A 20,444-nucleotide genomic window follows, 5' to 3' on the forward strand; every position below is an offset into this window, starting at 1 on the left:
ACTATTCATCAGAGAAATACAAATTAAAGCTATAATGAGATATCATCCTACAGCTGTCAGAATGGCTATCATAAATCAGTCAACAAGAAACAAGTGCTGACGAGGATGCGAAGAAAGGAGAATCCATTTCCACTGTTGGTGAGAATGCAGATTGGTGCAGCCACTGTGGAAAGCAGTGTGGAGATACCTCAAAAAATTAAAAATGGATCTGCCTTTCGACCCAACAATCCCACTTCTGCATCACTTTTTAAATTTTTGACAGTTGACATGACAATAAAAATTAAACCCTGATTTCCTGTTTTCCAGGGTATAGTATAAATAACCCCAGCATGGCCTTGGAAAACTGTCTATCCAGGTCCTCTGACCATTTTTTCAATTGGATTGTTTGGCTTTTTGTTGTTAAGTTGGATGGGTTCTTTATACATTTTTTATATTAGTCCCTTATTGGAAGTATTGTTTCCACATATCTTCTCCCTTTCTCTGTTGATTGCCTTCTTATATTGTCGATGGTTTCCTTTGCTGTGCAGAATTTGATAGACTCCCATTCATTTGTTTTTGCATTTGTTTTCCTTGCTTTTAGGGTCAAGTTCACAAAAACCTCTCTTAGACCAGGGTCCATATGTTTAGTGCCTGTGTTTTCTTCTATGTGTTTTATTGTTTCAGGTCCTACACTCAAGTCTTTAATCTATTTTTAGTTATTTTTTGTATGTGGTGTGAGATAGCAGTCTAGTTTCCTTCTTTTACACGTGGCTTTCCACTTTCCCCAGCACCACTTATTGAAGAGGCTTTCTTTTCTCCATTGTATATTCTTGACTCCTTTGTAGAAAATTAATTGCTAGTGTCTGTGTGTGTTTATTTCTGGGATCTCAATTCTGTTCCATTGGCCTGTGTGTCTGTTATTCTACCAACATCATACTATTTTGATTACTGTAGTCTTGTATTATACTTTGAAGTTGGGGAGTGTGAAACCTCCAGTTTTGTTCTTTTTTTCCTCAGGATTGCCTTGTCTATTTGGGCTCTTTTGTGGTTCTGTACAAACTTTAGGATTTTTTTGTTCTATTTCTGTGAAAAATGTGATTTTGATAGGGAAAAGGTGTTCAACATCACTAGTTATTAGGAAAGTGCGAGTCAAAACCATAATAACATACCACCTCTCATGTGTTAGTATTATCAAAAAGGCAAGAAATAACAAGTGTTGGAGAGGATGCAGAGTAAAGGGAACTTCATACACTCTTAGTGGGAATGTAAGTTAGTGCAGTGACTATGGGAGCAATATCAGTGGGGCTTGGCAATAGATTCCCTCTACTCACAGCACCTCATATTTGAGTGCACAGATTACATCCCAATCAGTCAGCCACTGATCTGTTTTAGCACAGAGGAGCCTGTACCCCCAGTGCCACATGTTCAGAGGGCACAATAGCCCTCCCAGATCTAGGTTGATGGCCTACACAGTACATTGCTGTAAATTGTTGAAGCTTTAAAACCCTTAACAACTACAGAGGTCCACAGGAGCTACCTTAGCAAGTATTCAGTGCCACTGCCACTTTAGCAAAAGCTTTCTGTGGAGATAGTCTATTGTGTACTTTGAAAATATTTTCAGGTTGTAATGATATAAAGCATATATAAGATTTATTTCTTCCCTCAATTCAATGCCAGAGAAAACCCTTTTTGGCAGATAGGATCAATGGGACCAAAAACAAACTTTCAAAGATAAAATATTGGGTTCTCAGTTCTACACCCTCTCCATGTTAACATACTCTTTTAAAAAAAATTATTTATTTATTTGAGAGAGGGGAAGGGAGGGAGAAAAAGAGGGAGAGAAACATCTTGGCTGCCTTCTGCAGGCACCACAACCAGGGAACAAACCCATAAACCAGGAATGTGCCCTAACTGGGAATATGGTGACCTTGGATTTGTGGAACAACGCCCAACCAAAAGCCATACTGGTTAGGGCTTAACAACCTCCTTTTATGAATACCACGAAGTTCCTTATTCTGACCCCTTTCTCCAGCATGTGATAGCCAAAAGCATGATGCCTTGACAATCCCCTAGGTTCCTTTATTTCTCCATCTTGATTTCTTACTCCTACTGATCCTCAAGCTACCTTTCACTCCTTCCTGACAGTCACTATTAGGGTGATCTACACCTTATCCAGCCTGTTTCTCCTCAATATTTCTAATCAATCCACCCCACACCCCTGTTCATGGAGTAGCACTGACAGCTTCAATGTTCTATTTCTGACCCTGTCAAAAGAAAGCAAGGAGAGGGCTTATGGGACACTGTTTATAAAGTCTACATTAGTGTGCAATAATGTGCTAGGCCTTTACATTTGCTCACCACTCAGTCACTGACTCACCCAAAGAAACTTCCAGTCTTCCAAGTACCATTCATGATAAGTGCTCTATAAAGGTGTACCATTTTCACTGTACCATTTCTGTTTAGATACACAAATACCACTGTGTTACAATTGCCTACAGTATTCAGTAAAGTAACATGCTGCACAGGTTTGTAGTCTATGAGCAATAAGCTATACCATATAGCTTATGTATGTAGTAGGCTATACCTTCTAGGTTTCTGTAAATGCACTCTATCATGTTTGTGCAACAATGAAATTACCTAATGCTGTATATCTCAGTATATATCCCTGTTTTAAGTGATGCCTGATTATATCGTACAAGATAAAGAGGGCTGTGTGCAGGGGACCACTATACAGAAGCAGAAAATCTTCATTTGAAGGCTATGTAGCCAGACAGTGATGAGCCTGCAGAGAAGGAGCTGAGTAGCATAGATAATCACAACATCAATCTCCTACCCTTTGATCTCCTGCCAGGGCTTCCCACTGGATGAGCTCAATCAGAAACCAGGGGGCACAATCATATTCTGGGGCCCAGAGCAGGGTGAAAAAGAGTGGGGAATAGATTAGAGGGGCAAATGAAAGACATACAGCAGAGGATATTCAGGTAGTTCAGATGAATTTACCTAGTTTTCTCTAGGTAGGGATTGGATTATATGACCCCGTGATTTAAGATTTTTCATCACCTCCCAAAATGATCAATAATCTGCTTCTGTGAACCACTGGCAACATTTAAAACAAGACTCTCAGAGTAAGACTTAAAGAGTTAAGTTAAGGAGAAAGGGAGTGGGAGTTGGAAAAACATTCTATTTATTATCTTGAAACAATATAAGATATGTAGAAATAAATTTAACAAGAGAAGCAGAATTATATGAAAAGTATAAAATCTTATGGAAAGACAGAAAACAAAATCTGAGCAATTAAAAAGATAAACCATGTCTTTTGATAAGATTTAATTAATATCCCCAAAGATCAAGTATCCCAAAATTAAAATATAACTAATTCAATAGTAACTAAGATTTATCATTTTGAAGTTGTATAAAATAATTGTAATCAAACCAAAACCACAATGAGCTATCAACTCACACCTGTCAGAATGGCCATCATTAATAAATCAACAAACAACAAGTATTGGCAAGGATGTGAAGAAAAGGGAACCCTTTTGCACTGTTGGTAGGAAAGCAGACTGGTGCAACCACTGTGGAAAACAGTGTGGATGTTCCTCAAAAAATTAAAAGTGGAATTGCCTTATGACCCAGAGATTTTACTTTTGGGAATGTATCCAAAGAAATGCGAAACATTAATTTAAAAGAGTATATACACCCCTGTGTTCATTGCAGCATTATTTACAATAGCCAAGATATGGAAGCAGCCCAAGTGTCCATCAGTAGATGAGTGGATGAAAAACTGTGGTACATTTACACAATGGACTATTACCATAAAAAAGACGGAAATCTTACCCTTTGCAACAGCATGGATGGACCTAGAGGGTATTATGCTCTGTGAAATGTCAGAAAGAGAAAGACAAATACCATATAATTTCACTTATATGTGGTGTCTAAATAACAAAGTAAACAAACAAAATAGAAACAGAATCATAGAACAAACTGACAGTTGACAGAGGGGAAGGGTCTAGGGAGCTGGTTGAAAAAGATAAAGGGATTAAGAAGTATGACTTGGTAGTTACAGAATAATTACAGAGATGTAAATTATAGCATATGGAATATAGTCAATAATATCATAATAACTATGTATGGAGCCAGGTGGGTACTTGAAATATCAGGGGAACCACTATGTTAAGTACATGATTTTCTAACCACTATGCTGTACATATGAAATTAATACAGAATAACATTAAACAGTTTTAAACTGTAATTGAAGAAAAACAAAGCTATAGTAATGAAGACTCTGTTGCACTAGCATAACAGTAGACATTTAGATCAATGGAATAGATATAAGAGTCTAGGAGTTAACTCTTACCTTTATGTTCAATTGATTTTTAACAAAGTACCAAGAAAAATATATGAAAAAAGAATAGTCTTCTCAACAAATGATAAGGGACAACTGGATATACATACAAAAGAATGAATTGAAGTCCTACCTCATACCACATATAAATATTAACTCAAAATTGATCAAAAACTTAAGAGCTAAAACCATAAACCTCTTAAAAGAAAACATAAGAATGAATCTTTGTGACCCTGGGTTAGGCAAAGTCCTCTTACATATGACACCAAAGCACAAGCCAGAAAAGAAGAAAAAGGATAAATAGGACTTTATCAAAATTAAAAACCTTTGTGCTTTCAAAGGACAAAAATCAAGGAAGTGAAAAGATAACTCAGAAAACATTTGCAAGTCATAGATATATCCAGAATATATAATGAACTCTTGTAATTCAATCATAAAAAAGACAAATAGCCTAATTTTTTTAATGGGCAAAGAATTTAACAGACATTTTGCCAAATAAGTTACACATAAATGGCCAATAAACACACGAACAGATGCTCATCATCATCTGCCATTTGGGAAACGCAAATGAAAACCACAATGGGATATCACTTCACATGCACTAGGATGACTATAATAAAAAAGACATGCAATAACAATTGTTTACAAAGATGTGGTGAAATTAGAACCCTCACATATTGTTGGTGGGAATATAAAATAGTGCAGCCCTTTTTGAAACACTTTGGCAGCTACTCAAAACTTGAAACATAGAGTTTCTATATGACCCAACAAGTCCACTCTTAGATATCTATCAAAGAGAAATGAAAACATACATCCAAACAAAAACTGGTACATAAACATTCATAGCATCGTTATTCATAGTAGCCAAAGGTTGTAAGTGGCCCAAGTGTCCATCATTTGATGAATGTATGGGTGGAATATGGCACATCCATTCAGTGGAATATTGCTCATAATAGAAAGGAATAAAGTACTGATACATACCATAATGTGGATGAACTTTGGAAACATTTTGCTGGGTGAAAAGAGCCAATTGCAAAAGACCACATATTATATGATTCCATTTGTGTATAATATTCAGAATAGGCAAATATATAGAGTCAGAAATTTGATTTGTGTATGCACAGACAAAGGGTAGAAAATGGGAAATGAGTGCTAATGGGTGTGGGATTTCTTTTGAAGTTGATTATAGCATTCTAAAATTAGATTGTAGTAATGACTGTAGAACTCTGTGAATAATATCCAAAACATTGAATTGTATGACTTAAATGGGTGAAGTTTATGGTATGTGGATTGTAAATAAAGTTGCTTTTTAAAAAGTTTCATTTATTGTCCACTAATTTGTAAAGACTTTTGAAAAGCACTGGTAAACTGGTCTATTTTGGGGAGACTAAACAAAGAAATCAATGGTAATACACAGTATGGCAAGTGCCATGACCACTCGGAATATTGGGTTTCTCATTTTAAAGTAGAGGAAGTTACACATTTTGCCATGATGTGAAAATTAAATTAAATGATGAATATGAAACATCAAGCCAAATGTCTGGCATTAATAAACATTCCAGGGAAGGTTAACTTCATATTACTTTTTACTTACTAGCTGTGCGACTACAGAAAAGTGACTGAAATTCTCAGTTGCAGTTGCTTCATCTCTGAAAATGGGGGTAATATTACTTTCCCTGGAGGATTGTTCTGAAAATAAGATTAGAACTATACAAATTGTCTGATTCTCTTTCTTCTACATTTATAGATTCTCTCTTTTTAAGCCTTCTCTTCCTCTTAAAAAATGTCTCTTAAATAACCTTCCCTTGCATCCTTCCTCTAATTATCAAACTCTCCTTATTTCATTTCAAACGAAGTACCATCAAAGAAAATAGACTTTCCTTCATTACTTTTCAATTTAATTCATTCCGGCTGCATTCTCTATGGGTCCCCAGCTGCCCCAACTGACACAGCTCTCAATAAGGTAACAAGGATGTCCTAATTAATAAATCCTAAAGGACTCCTTTCTCAGTTTTTATCTGACCTTATCTCTCGATAGCATTACCACCCCCTCCTTTCTTTATGTCTGTGATTGTACTTTTTTCCCAGTTACATTCCTGTGCTTCTCAAATTTCTTTTTCAATCTCCTAGTATTCCATAAGTCCCATCCTTATCCATCAGCTCTTTATATACAACATCCTTGGATGAATTAACTCAAACTCATGGCTTCATCTGATACTGATAGCTGAGGTGAGTCTAAAATATATACTTCTGGTCTGGAGCTAATTCCTGAGCATGAGACTAAAATTTCAGATTGCCTCTCTTCATCCTGGATGTTTTCACAAGCACCTCAAACTCAGATGTGTACACACCTCTATATTCAATTCTTCATTTAAGGGCACTACCATTACTCAGTCACCCAACTCAGAAACTTTCCCTTATAAAAGTCTGGATAAACGAAGCCTGCAGTCAAGAAGCAGCCAGCTTCTGCGGAAAAATCAAATGAGTAGAGAACAGTACCATCCACTATCATAGACATTAACCTCAACCGAGATAGTGTCTAGTGAATTTATTGGATTTTCCCAATCAGCTTTCACTACAATTGCCTGTAACAACTATTTCAAACATAACAACTCCTCAAACACCTGGTCTCCTTTCCTCTCACTCTCAGAAGCTGGCCATACCTCCTATTTTACTGAAACAATACAAGTCATCAGGAAGGACTACCTTAACTTCCTACTACCAAATCTAAAAATGCACCTGCATCTCTAGCTATAATTGTCTCCTTCCCTCCAATTATGATAGATATGTCCCTGACCTGTTGTAGCCAACTCGACATTGCCATTTGGCTGATTCTAAGGTACCTCAAAGTCAGATTGACATGATCTTTACTGTTCCATTCCCAACATGGTCTTCCTCTGGTCTTTGCAGATGGTATCACCATCTATCTGCCAGTTGTACAGGACAGCCCAGAGAGCCATCTCTGACATTCTGTCCAACATTAAGCTCTGTAGACATTAGCTTCCAATATTTCTTAAATCTCTCCATTTTTCTCCATCTCTACTACCATTATTCTAACACAAGTGATCGTCATGCCACACATAAACTGCTACAATATTTTCCTTATCAATCTACTTACATCAGCCCTAGTTTCCCATCTGTTATTTATAGTGTTGACAGAATTTTCTACAAAACTGATATCATACTCTAATTACAAATTCTTGACTGCTCTTAGATAAACACACCAAAATTCATAGTGTGATCTGTATGTGCTACATGGCCAAACCACACAAGCTTTCTTTTACTATCTCAAGTCAGTCAAGGTCTCTCCCCTTCACCAGTGTTTCTATAAGTACTGTTATTTCTGGAACTTTTTGCCTTGAATGATTTCCATCTCTGTTCTCTTCTTCACCTTGTTAAAGTCTATCTTTTCTTCAAATCATAATGTAAATGTCCTTTCTAGGGGGGCAGTGTTCCCTGATTCCCCCAACTAGTTTAAATCACCCTGTGATAGCATTAGGTGCCTTTCCCTCATATCACATATCACAATGAAAACATACAAATCACTTAGAATGGCACTTGATATACAACAAGCATTCAAACAATCTTGTTATTATTATAATTTAAACATTAATTGTGTCATTCTTTCAACTATTATTTCATTCATTTAATAAAATTAGAGTTATTTTGGTTGTTAAAGATAGAGCAGTAAACAAAACAGGCACAAATGTTATTTTTGATTATGGTATGTGACCTCTCCTGATTGTAAGATAATGTGAGGGCAGAGACAGATAATGATTCCTTGCAGGTCCTCATAGCTTACCAGAGAGGTACTTCTAAATATAGCTGGAAAGGGCACTGAGAGATCCATTCTAGAAGATGCCAAAATAGGAACCCTATCTGGACAGGTGTCTGCAATTCTGTCCACAGCACAAAAAAGCCAGACTCAATGGGAACTCCTCCTTTCCCTGTTGTTCATTCTCTTTGATGTGAGTGAGCCCTTTGAAGGAATCTACCTGTCTTACAGAAGACAGTGTTGTTGTGTCCCTGAGCTTGGCAACCAACACTCAGGAGTTACGTGGAGCATCCAGACAGAGAAAACTTACAAGTGTCTACCACTCTCCCCCACCCCCCTAAAATTGCTGTCCTCCCTTTCTGGTTTAAAAAAATATGCTGAAGACAGTGGCAGGTCACTGCTCCCAAAACTTATCAGAGCCTTACAGAAAGCATAAAGACACCATCAGAAGAGTAGCCCTTCCTTCCCCCAACTTCCACTTCAAAGAAATTCCAGTGTTGCTTTAGGGTGCTGGGAGTTTTGGTTTCTTCAGTGTTCCTTTGGTTTCCTCCTCAGGTTTCTTAGAAAGCTAAGGTAGAGGTAGAATAAGCAGAATTGAAGGAATTCAGGGTTGAGGGGGAGGTCAGTGTGTGGCTTTAGGCAAACTATTTAACCTCTCCAAGCCCCTGACTTTTTGTTTGTAGAGTGAAGATAATCCTCAACCATTGGATGGCTGTGCAAATTGAATGCCTTCTGTATGTAAACAATTAGCACAGAGAAAACTCAATAATAAAATGTAAAAAAATTTAAAGTTGGCAAATTCTCTTTTATTTATTTATTTTTGATAAAGGAAAGGAGTCTTTATTTAAAAGCTACACAATTTTGGAATAACAACTTTCCACCTTAATTAGCCACTTAAGCCTATCAATTAAGACTAAACTGTTAACTTTTTTTAAATTTATTTTTTCAAATACATGTGTCTCTGCCTACCCCCCACCACTTTCCCTTGCCCCCTCCCTCCTTCCCTCCCTCAGCTCTTCCCCTTAGATTTTGTCCATGAGTCCTTCCTATATGTTCCTTGAATTTCCCCTTCCCTTCCTTTTCCCCGCCCCCCCCCCCTTCCCTCTTGTCTCTGTTGATTTCCTTTCCGTGTTGCTGGTCTTATTTTCCTTGCATCTTTGTATTTTTGCTTAGGTTCCACTTATAGGTGAGATCATATGGCATTTGTCTTTCGCCCCCTGGCTTATTTCACTTAGCATAAAGCTCTCCAGTTCCATCCATGCTGTCGCGAAGTTTAGTAGTTCTTTTTTTCTTTCTGATGCGTAGTATTCCATTGTGTATATGTACCATTATTTTTAGAGCCAATCATCTACTGAGGGGCATTTAGGTTGCTTCCAACACTTGGCTATTGTAAATTGTGCTACTATGAACATTGGGGTGCATAGGTTCTTTTGAATTGGCGTTTCGGTATTTATAGGGTATAGTCCCAACAGCGGAATCACTGGATCAAAAGGCAGTTCCATTTTCAGCTTTTTGAGGAAATTCCACACTACTTTCCACACTGGTTGCACCAGTCTGCATTCCCACCAACAGTGGACTAGGGTTCCCTTTTCTCCATAGCCTCGCCAGCACCTGTTGTTTGTTGATCTGTTTATGAGGGCTACTCTGACCGCTGTGAGGGGGTACCTCATGGTGGTTTTGATCTGTATATCTATGATGGCTAGTGATGCTGAGCATCCTTTCAAATGCCTCTGGACCCTCTGTATCTCCTCCTTGAAAAAGCATCTGCCCAGGTCCTTTGTCCATTTTTTTATTGGATCATTTGTCTTCTTGGAGTGGAGTCGAGTGAGTTCTTTATATATCTTGGAGATCAAACCTCTATCTCCTATATCATTAGTGAATATATTTTCGCATAGGGTTTGCTCCCTATTCATTTTGCTGATGTTTTCTTTAGCCGTGCAGAAGCTTCTTATTTTGATGAGGTCCCACTTGTTTATTCTTTCCTTTATGTCCCTTGCTTTAGGAGACATATTGGTGAAAAAATTGCTGCATGGGATATCTGAGAGTTTCCTGCCAATGTTCTCCTCTAGGACTTTGATGGTGTTGCCACTTATATTTAAGTCTTTTATCCATCTTGAGTTTTTTTTGTGTATGGTGTCAGCTGATGATCCAATTTCAGTTTTTTGCATGTAGCCATCCAGATCTCCCAACACCATTTGTTGAAGAGGCTATTATGGCTCCATTTTATGCTTCTGCCCCCTTTGTCAAATATTATATGCCCATATAGACCTGGGCTTATTTCTGGGCTTTCTATTCTGTTCCACTGGTCTATGGGTCTGTTCTTGTCCAGTACCAGATTATTTTCAGTATAGTGGCTTTGTAGTAGAGTTTGATGTCCGGTATTGTGATTCCTCCTACTTTGTGTTTCTTTCTCAAAATTGCTGCAGCTATTCGGGGTCGCTTATAGTTCCATATAAATTTTTTGAAATGTCTATTCTATTTATGTGAAATACGTCATTGGTATCTTAATAGGGATTGCGTTGAATCTATAAATTCCTTTGGGTAGTATGGACATTTTGATGATATTAATTCTTCCAATCCATGAGCACGGTATATGCTTCCATTTATTTGTGTCTTCCTTAATTTCTTTCTTCAATGTTGTATAGTTTTCTGCATACAGGTCTTTTATCTCCTTGGTTAAATTTATTCCTAGGTACTTTATTTTTCTTGTCGCTATATCGAATGTTTTTTTTTTTTTCTGATTTCTTCTCCTTCTATTTCATTGCTGGTTTTTATCTGAATATTGACTTTGTATCCTGCTGTTTTGCCAAATTCACTTATTAGCTTGAGGAGTTTTTTGGTGGAGTCTACTGGGTTCTCTATGTACACTATCATGTCATCTGCAAACAATGATAGTTTTACTTCCTCCTTTCCTATTTGGATGCCTTTTATTTATTTTTTTTCTTGTCTGACTACTGCGGCTAGGACTTCCAATACCATGTTGAAAAGAAGTGGTGAGAGCGGACATCCCTGTCTTGTTCCCGATCATAGTGGGAAAGCTTTTAGTTTTTGCCCATTGAGTATGATGTTGGCTCTAGGTTTTTCTTATATGGCCTTTATTACATTAAGGAATGCCACCTCTATTCCCATTTTGGTGAGTGTTTTGATCATAAATGAGTGCTGGACCTTATTGAATGATTTTTCTGCATCTACTGAGATGATCATGTGTTTTTTGTCTTTTCTTTTATTTATGTGATGTATCACGTTTACTGATTTGCGTATATTGAACCATCCCTGCATGCCTGGGATGAATCCCACTTGATTGTGGTGGATAATCTTTTTAATGTATTGCTGGATGCGGTTTGCCAATATTTTGTTGAGGATTTTAGCATCTATGTTCATCGGCGAATTGGCCTGTAGTTTTCTTTCTTTGTAGGGTCTTTATCTGGTTTTGGGATCAGGGTGATGCTGGCCTCATAGAAAGAGTCTGGGAGTCTTCCCTCCTCTTGGATATTTTGGAATAGTCTGAGAAGGACAGGGGTTAGCTCTTCCTTAAATGTTTTGTAAAATTCTCCTGGGAAACCGTCCGGCCCTGGGCTTTTGTGTGCTGGGAGTTTCTTGATTACTGCTTAAATTTCCCCAGCTGTTATCGGTCTGTTCAAGCTTTCTGTTTCTTCCTCCTTCAGTGTTGGAAGATTATACTTTTCTAAAAATTTTTCCATTTCATCAAGATTCAAACTTATTAGCATATAATTGTTGATTGTAGTTTCTGACGATCCTTTGTATTTCTGTGGTATCAGTTGTTATTTCTCCTCTTTCATTGCTGATATTATTAATTTGGGTCCTCTCCCTTTTTTTCTGGATGAGTCTGCTTAAAGGCTTGTCAATTTTATTTATCTTTTCAAAGAACCAGCTTCTGGATTGGTTGATCCTCTGAATTGTTCTTTTCGTCTCTATGTCATTCAGTTCTGCTCTAATCTTGACTATTTTGTTCCTTCTCCTTGCTCTGGGATTTATTTGTTGTTGTTTCTCCAGTTCTTGAAGTTGTAGTGTTAGATCTATTATTTGAAATGTTTCTATCTTTTTTAGGTAAGCCTGTATTGCTATGAACTTCCCTCTCAGGACCACCTTTGCTGTGTCCCATAGGTTTTGGACTGTTGTCTGTTCATTTTCATTTGCTTCCAGAAATTTTTTGATATCTTCTCTTATCTCATTATTGACCCATTCATTGTTTAATAGTCTACTGTTCAGTCTCCATGAGTTTGCAAGTTTTTGAAGTTTCTCTTTGAGGTTGATTTCCAGTTTCAATCCCTTGTGGTCCGAGAAAAAGTTTGGTATTATTTAAATTTTCCTGAATTTGATGAGGCTTGCTTTGTGTCCTATCATGTGTCTATCTTTGAAAAACTGCCATGAGCATTTGAAAAGAATGTGTATTTTTCTTCTTTGGATGTAAGATTCTATATATGTCAGTTAAGTCTCTTTGATTCAGTGTGTGATTCAGCGCCACAATATGTTTATTAATGTTTTGTTTGGAAGATCTGTCCATTTTTGACAGTGGGGTGTTGAAATCCCCTACTATCAGTGTGTTGCTGTCTATATCTTTTTTGAAATCATCCAACAATTTCCTTATAAACTTGGGGGCTCCTATATTGGGAGCATATAAGTTTACAATGTTGATGTCTTCTTGATAGATTCTTCCTTTAAGTATTATAAAGTGCCCCTCTGGGTCTCTCTTTATGGCCTTTGTTTTGAAATCTACTTTGTCTGATACAAGTATGGCAACCCCGGCCTTTTTCTCATGCCCATTTGCTTGGAATATTTTTGTCCATCCTCTTACTTTCAATCTGTGTAGGTCTCTTGTTCTGAGGTGGGTCTCTTGTAGGCAGCATATGTGTGGGTCATGTTTTCTTATCCATTCAGCTACCCTGTGTCTTTTGATTGGGGCATTTAGTCCATGCACATTGAGAGATATTACTGATAGAAACTTACTCATCTTTTCTCTTTGTACCTGTGTTCCTCTCTGTCTCATTCTTTTCCTCCATCTGCTTAAACCAGTCCCCTTAGCATATCTTGGAGTGCTGGTTTGGTAGAGATGTATTCTTTTAGACTTCTCTTGTCTGGAAAACTCCGTATTTCCCCTTCTATTTTAATGGAGAGTCTTGCTGGGTAGAGCAGCCTTGGTTGTAGGCACTTGCTTTTCATTACTTGGAATATTTGTTGCCATTCAGTTCTGGCTTGTAGTGTTTCTGTTGAGAAGTCAGCTCCTAGGTGTATCGGGGCCCCCTTGTATGTTACTTTCTCCTTCTCCCTTGCTGCCTTGAGGATTCTCTCCTTGTCTTTGATAGTTGCCATTTTAATGATGATGTGTCTTGGAATTGACCTCTTTGAGTCCCTCTTGAGTGGGGTCCTCTGTGCCTCCTGGATCCTTGAGAGCCTTTCTCTCCTCAAATTAGGGAAATTTTCCATCATTACTTTTTCAAAGATGTTTTCTATTCCTTGCTCCTCTTCTTCTCCTTCTGGTATCCCTATTATACGGATATTATTGCGTTTCAGGTTGTCCTGCATTTCCCTAAATTCTTTTTCAGTCTTTTTTCCATTTCTTGTTCTTTCTGGGAGCTTTTTTCTACCTTATCCTGCATCTCACTGATTCACTCCTCAGCTTCATCCAGCCTGCTTTGGATTCCTTCTACTGTGTTCTTCAATTCAGAAATGGTATTCTCCATATCCTCTTGTGTCTTCTTGATAGTTTCTATGTCCTTTTCCAGGCTGATATATTTTGTTGTAAGATCCTGATAGTTTCTCTGTAGTTTCTCATAGTTATCTTTGAGGTGGCTGAGCTCTTTGAGCTTCCTTAGAACCATTGTTTTGAATTCAATATCTGATAGTTCCCTTGCCTCTATTTCATTTAGCTTTCTCTGTGGGAAGTCCCCTCTCCACTCATTTGGGGGGAACTTCTTTTTCTTCCCATTTTTGTGAGAGTCTGTTAAGTAATTCACTTATTTTTTTTATTTATTTTTGCTTCTGCTTCAATTGGGCTGTCTAGATTTCCTGACTTTGTGGATTAAACTTCTATGGTAGTAGGTGGGTCTTTTTATTTATTTATTTATGGTAGTAGGTGGGTCTTTTATTTATTGATTGATTAATTTTCCCCTTTACTTTTCTATCTTGGCCTGCCTCTGATGATGTCAGTTGTTCACCCTATATCACCTTGGGTGCTTGTTTGAGCCTTCCAGGAGTCTACTGTCTGTGTCTGACTCCTGCTTGGAGAAGCTCTGTGACCCCTTCGGTCAGGGATGGACTATTTTTTCCGATCACTCTGCACTCTCACGCGGGCTCCTGGAGCGCACTCCCAGGTGCGGCAGGATCCCCCGCCTGTCTGGGCGCGTGTGTGCTTGCCCCAGACCAGGGGGCTTATTTGCGACCTCGCGTACTCATCTGGACCCCCTGGCCCGCAAGCTCCCCGGCACTGGTCAGTTTAGGATCTTCTATTGTGTGTTTTCCCCACTTTTGGCTCTTTGGGTGCGTTGCTTTCCCTCACCAAATGCAGACTACAGAAATAGGAGGAAGTCAGCTCCAGGACTCTCCGGTTAATCCTGTCTCCAGTCTCTTCTCCAGGGACTCTGGGCAGCTCTGTGACCCCTTCAACCCAGGATCTACTAATTTTGTGAGCCACTCCGCAATCGCTGGCCGGGCGGGTCAATTTACGCCTGCCCTTGCTGCTCTGCGCACTCCCTTGCAGGCTTATAGGTGCCAATCTGTGGGAGGCCTTGCCAACTAGTGCAAGCATTCAGCAGCCCACACGGGTCACACACACACTCGCCAACCCTCACCGGTCACTCGGCGCAAGTGTGCGCGCCTGCACTGGGTGGTTTTGGGATGTCTATGTGTGCTTTTCGGCTTTTGGTTCTTTGGGGGTGTGTCCTCTTCCCGCACAATGGAGACTACGGCAAGGAGAAGGAGTCGGGACTCCCCGGTTCGTCCTCCCATTCTTTCCCCAATGCCTCCGTTTCTACTCTCTCCTCAGGGGTCCCTGGGCAGTTCTGTGACCCCTTCAGCCAAGGATCCACCACCTGTGCGGATTGTGTTTCAATTGCGGGCAGTCTGGTTTGTGCGCGCCCCTCTTCTGCCTCTTTGGGGGCGTACCTCTTCAGCCCACAATGGAGACTACAGAATGGGGAGGGAGTCGGGACTCCCCGGTTCCTCCTCCCCTTCTTTCCCCAACGCCTTCCTCTCCAGTCTCTCCTCAAGGCTCTCCCAGCCAGTCTGCACTCAGTCCTCCAGCTCACATGCACAAGCTGTGTGCGGAGAGCACAAAAGGCAGGTTAATTGATTTCCTTATGCCTGAGCGAGATGGTAGTTGCAGAGTGGGAGGTGCGTTATCACCCAAGCTCCACCTGCCGCCCTGTCAGTTCTCTTCAAAAGTTTTCCTCACCAGTCTTTTCCCAGGCACCAGCCCACCGTGTGTCCACCTCTACCCAGAGATCAAGGAGGGTGGCTGCCACTGCAATTTTTGCGTTGGCCCTTTAAATGTCTCTCTCCATCCCCAGCCACCTGTCCCTGGCAGAGAGCGCCCCTAAGCTTTTCGGAGTTGCGTTTTGTCTGTATTTTCTTGGTTTTAGCTGCTGTAGTTTAGAGGTCCCTGTTTATGATTCAGACCCCGTTCTTCTTGGGGGGAGCTAACTGGCCATTTCAGTGTCCCTCTGGTGCTAGTGCCTATGGGCACCCAGCCCACCCTCTCGAGCCTCCACCGCACTTCTCACCCGTTGGGATGTGTGAGAGTCGAATCCACTGTCCGCAGGTCCAAGGCTCCTCTCCCACTATCATTCCATTGTTTTCCAGGTGATTACTCCACTATTTAGTAGCAATTCCAGTTTGGTCTTGGGAGGAGGTCAGCATGACTCCCATTCACTCTTCCACCATCTTCTCAGGAAAATCTCTCTTTTATTTTTTTAAATTATGTTCATTCTATTATAGTTGTCTCAGTATTTCCCCCTTCTCGCTCCTCTACCCATTCCCCCGCTCCCTCCCCGGTCCCACACCACAGTCAATTCCCACTCAGTTGTCCATGTCCATGGGTCATTCATACATATTCTCTGTTTACTCCCTTCCCCTTCTTTCCACCATTGTCCTCCTTCCCCATCCCCTCTGGTGTCTCTCAGTCTGCTCCATGTTTCCATGCCTGTGGTTTATTTTCCTCGTTAGCTTATTTTGTTGAATAGATTCCACGTACAGGTGAGATCACATGGTACTTGCCTTTCACCGACTGGCTTATTTCACGTAGCATAATATTCTCCAGCTCCACCTCCGTCGTCACAAAAGGTAGGAGTCCCTTCTTTCTTTTTTTTAAATGTAGATTGATTTTACTTATTTTTTTTAAATGTCAAAATCCATTATAAAATATTAAAAAATGTAAATCCATCATAAAGTCTCAGCAACTAAAACAACATGACTCCAGCACAGAAATAAGCAAGCAGATCAATGAAATGAAATGAGCATTCTAGAAACAAATGTATATATCTGTCTAACAATGTAATAAATGATTAAACTGATATTTCAAGTCAATGGGAAAAATAAGGCTTATTTAACAAATAAGGTGCATGGACCACTATTACTTGAAATAAAACCAATATAGAGCCCTATTTCACACATTATACAACAAATACTCTGGTGAGTTAAAAATCAGTATGTAAAATCTAAGGAGTTTTAGGAGAAAATACAATATAATATTTTTCTTACCCTGAAGTAAAATCTTCCAACCCAGAAGCTATAAAGTAAAATATTGACAATATGACTATGTTGAACATTTAAGACTATACAGTAATATACATATAAGAAAAGTTAAAGGACAAGTCATAGAATAGGAAGGAAATTGCAACACATCTAAGACAGGTTAATAGATTCTTTTTTCCTTAGGGAAAAGATTCTACAAACATTTAGTCAAAAAATGGACAAGGAATACCAAAAAGTCATTTAAAGCTTTGTAAAAATAATTGAAATGGGCAATGAAACATACAAAAACAGGTTTAGTTTCAACAAATAATCAAGTAACAATAAAAAAAACCCACATCATTGTCACAATCCAATGAATAAGTATTAAAAACATTGGTCATATCAAGTATTGGTGACTGTGAGAGGAACTGGGTATTCACAGACTCTTTGCCTTCATCTTCTTAAAGCAGTTCCTTTAGCATATCTTGCAGTGCTGGTTTGGTGGAGGTGTGTTCTTTTAGGCTTCTTTTGTCTGGGAAACTCTGTATTTCACCTTCCATTTTGATTGAGAGCCTTGATGGGTAGAGCAGTCTTGATTGCAGACCTTTGCTTTTCATTACTTGGAATATTTCTTGCCACTCCCTTCTGGCTTGCAGTATTTCTGTTGAGAGGTCAGCTGCTAGCTGTCCAGGGGCTCCTTTGTATGTTCCTACCTCTTTCTCCCTTGCTTGCTTTAGGATTCTCTGTTTGTCTTTGACATTTGCTATTTTAATGGTGATGTGTCTTGGAGTGTATCTCATTGGGTGCCTCTTGAAGGGGACCCTCTGTGCTTCCTGGACCTGTGTGACTTTTCCTCTCCTCCGATAAGAGAAGTTTTTCATCAATACTTTTTCAAACAGATTCTCTATCCCTTGCTCCTCTTCTTCTCCTTCCGGTATCCCTATTATACGGATATTGTTGCATTTCAGGTTGTCCTGCATTTCCCTCAACGCCTCTTCATTCTTCTTGAGTCCCTTTTCATTTTCTTGCTCTTTCTGGGAGCTTTCTTCTACCTTATCCTCCAGCTCGCTGATTCGCTCCTCTGCTTCATCTAGCCTCTTTTTGATTCCTAATACTGTGTTCTTCATTTCAGAAATTGTATTCTTCATTTCCTCTTGTCTCTTATTGATACTTTCTATGTCCTTTTTCATGCTGATACGGTTTGCAGTAAGTTCCTCGTAGTTTCCCGGTGGTTTTTGGTAATTCTCCCTGAGCTCACTCAGCTCATTGAGCTTCCTTAAAACCGTTGTTTGGAACTCAATAGCTGATAGTTTACTTGCCCCTGTTTCATTTACTTCTCTTTCTGGGGATTCCTCCTTTCCATTCTATTGGGAGGTGATTCTTTGTCCTCCCATTATCTGTGAGACTCTTCTTTTTTGCTTCTGCTTCTTAAATTGATCTGTCTTGATTTCCCGAGTTTGTGGTGTGAACTTCTACGGTAGGAGACCGCTGTTTTTGTTCTTTCCGGATCTGCCTCTGATGATGTCAGGTGTTGACCCCGTCTGACATTAGGCAGTCTGCTTGAGACTTCCAGGAACCTACTCTCTGTGGTTGTCTCATTCAGCTGTTAATCTAGTCATTCTGCCCTCAGCAGGCCTGCTTGGACACCACAGGGCAGGGCAGAGTCCCTCCTGAGTGTGGGATTATTGGGTCCTCTCATGCTGTTGCCGCTCAGGAGAGTGGCCTGCCTGACCAAGATGGCTGCTGCCATATGGAGGAGGAGTCAACACAAGGACCCCGCCAGCTACTTTCTCTTGACCAAGCCTCTGCCTCCAGCGTCTGCTCAAATGTCTCTAGAGCACTCTGTGCCCCCTTTGGCCAGGGATCTACTGTCTGTGGCTGCCACTCTGCATTCAGCAGTCAGGCGTTAGCACTACCGGGCCAGGGCTGAGTCCCTCCTGGGGGCGGGGCTACTGTGTCCTCTCGCTGTTGCGGCTCAGGGAGTGGCCTGCCTGAGCAAGATGGCTGCTGCCGTATGGGGGATGAGTCAGCACTGGGACCCCGCCAGCTCCTCTCTCAGTTCTCTGCCCAAAGCCTCCTCTCTCAGTCTCTCCTCAGGCGTCTCTAACCCCTCCTGCCCGCCTTTGCCGGAGACCAGTGCAAGGGACTGCAAATAAAAATTTATGCGTTGACCCTTTAAATAGCTCTTTGCTTCTCTCGCCTCCCGTCTCTGGCAGAGAGCAATCTTGCTGCTTTTCGCAGCTGGCTGTTATCTGTCTACCTTTTGGGCTCTGGTGGTGTTGGCTAGAGATCCCTGTTTTGGTTTAGACTCCGCTCTTCTCAGGGGGATCCAATTGGCCGTTATATTATCTCTCTGGTGCTACCATGCATGGGCGCCCCGCGTGCCTTCTCGAGTCTCTACTGCACTCTTTACTAGTTAGGTTGTGCAAATGCTGATTCTTCTGTTTCTGAGATTATAGGGCTCCTCTCTCGCTTTTGTTCAGTTGTTTGTTCCAAGTGATTTCTCCACAATTTAGTTGTAACTCCAGATTGGTCCAGGGAGGAGGTCAGTGTGACTTCCATTCACTCCTCTGCCATGTTGATTTCTCTCCAAATTCTCTTTTTAAATCACCCTTCCTTGAAATTATGAAACCCTCCAAAAATTTCCCTCTCTCTCTCCCTCCCCCAAAATCCAGATGTCTTGAAAGAAATTGCTCCGTTGTCATTATTCCATCTATCTCTTACTTCTCAGCCTACATGTGACTTTCACTCCAACACTTCCTACAATATCACTCATTATTTCTATAACTAATGACCTCTGGTTGCTAAAGGCAATGAAAAATATTTCCAATCTGCAACTCCCTGATCTTCCTCCCACTGGAAGATACCGTGGAGCACTCTTTCTTCCTTGAAACTTTCCTTTTGATTTCAATATCACTAATTTCTTGGTGGTCTTCTTACCTTTTATCAATTTATCTATCTCCTTTGTAAGTTCATCCTCTTCTGCCTAGGTATTAAACATTTGAGTTTCTTGGTGCTTGGTTTTAAGGCCTCTTATTACTCCATGCTTTCCCTAAGGCAATCTGATCATACCCTCATCTTTAATCACCATGTATAAACTAACAAGGATTTTTATTTCTCAGTCTATACTGTCAAGAGAGATCCAGACTAGAATAACCACCTTTCTATTTAATATATTCAACTGAGTGCCGCAAAGACATCTCAAACTCCATATTACCAAAGACAAAAACATGCTCTTCCTCCTAATCTGATTACCTTCCAGTGCTACAATCTCTTTCAATAGTATCACGGTCTAGTCATGTGCACACATCAGAAATCTAGGCATCATCCTTGTCACTTCTTTTGCCCTTGTCTTTCACATGCTATGCATTGCCAGGTCCTATAAATTTTACTCCTAGGTATTTGTCAAAATTGTCCATGTCTTTCTATCTTCTCTACCACCATTATGTCCATGTTCTCATCATTGTTATGCTTTGACTGTTTAAACTTTTTTCTAACTAGTCACTATCTACATTGACTCTGGCTTCCCCAAATCCATATTTTTCCAAATGATATTTCCAAAATAAATGTTAGTACATGTCATATACATACCTCATTCAATGCACCTGGATAAAATTCTCAAAAATCTACCATTGCTATTAGTAGAAAAACCAAAATCTT

This window comes from Pteronotus mesoamericanus, unplaced genomic scaffold (genome assembly GCF_021234165.1).
Source record: "Pteronotus mesoamericanus isolate MK-2021 breed Mesoamerican mustached bat unplaced genomic scaffold, CSHL_Meso_final contig_398, whole genome shotgun sequence".
Lineage (NCBI taxonomy): Eukaryota > Metazoa > Chordata > Mammalia > Chiroptera > Mormoopidae > Pteronotus > Pteronotus mesoamericanus.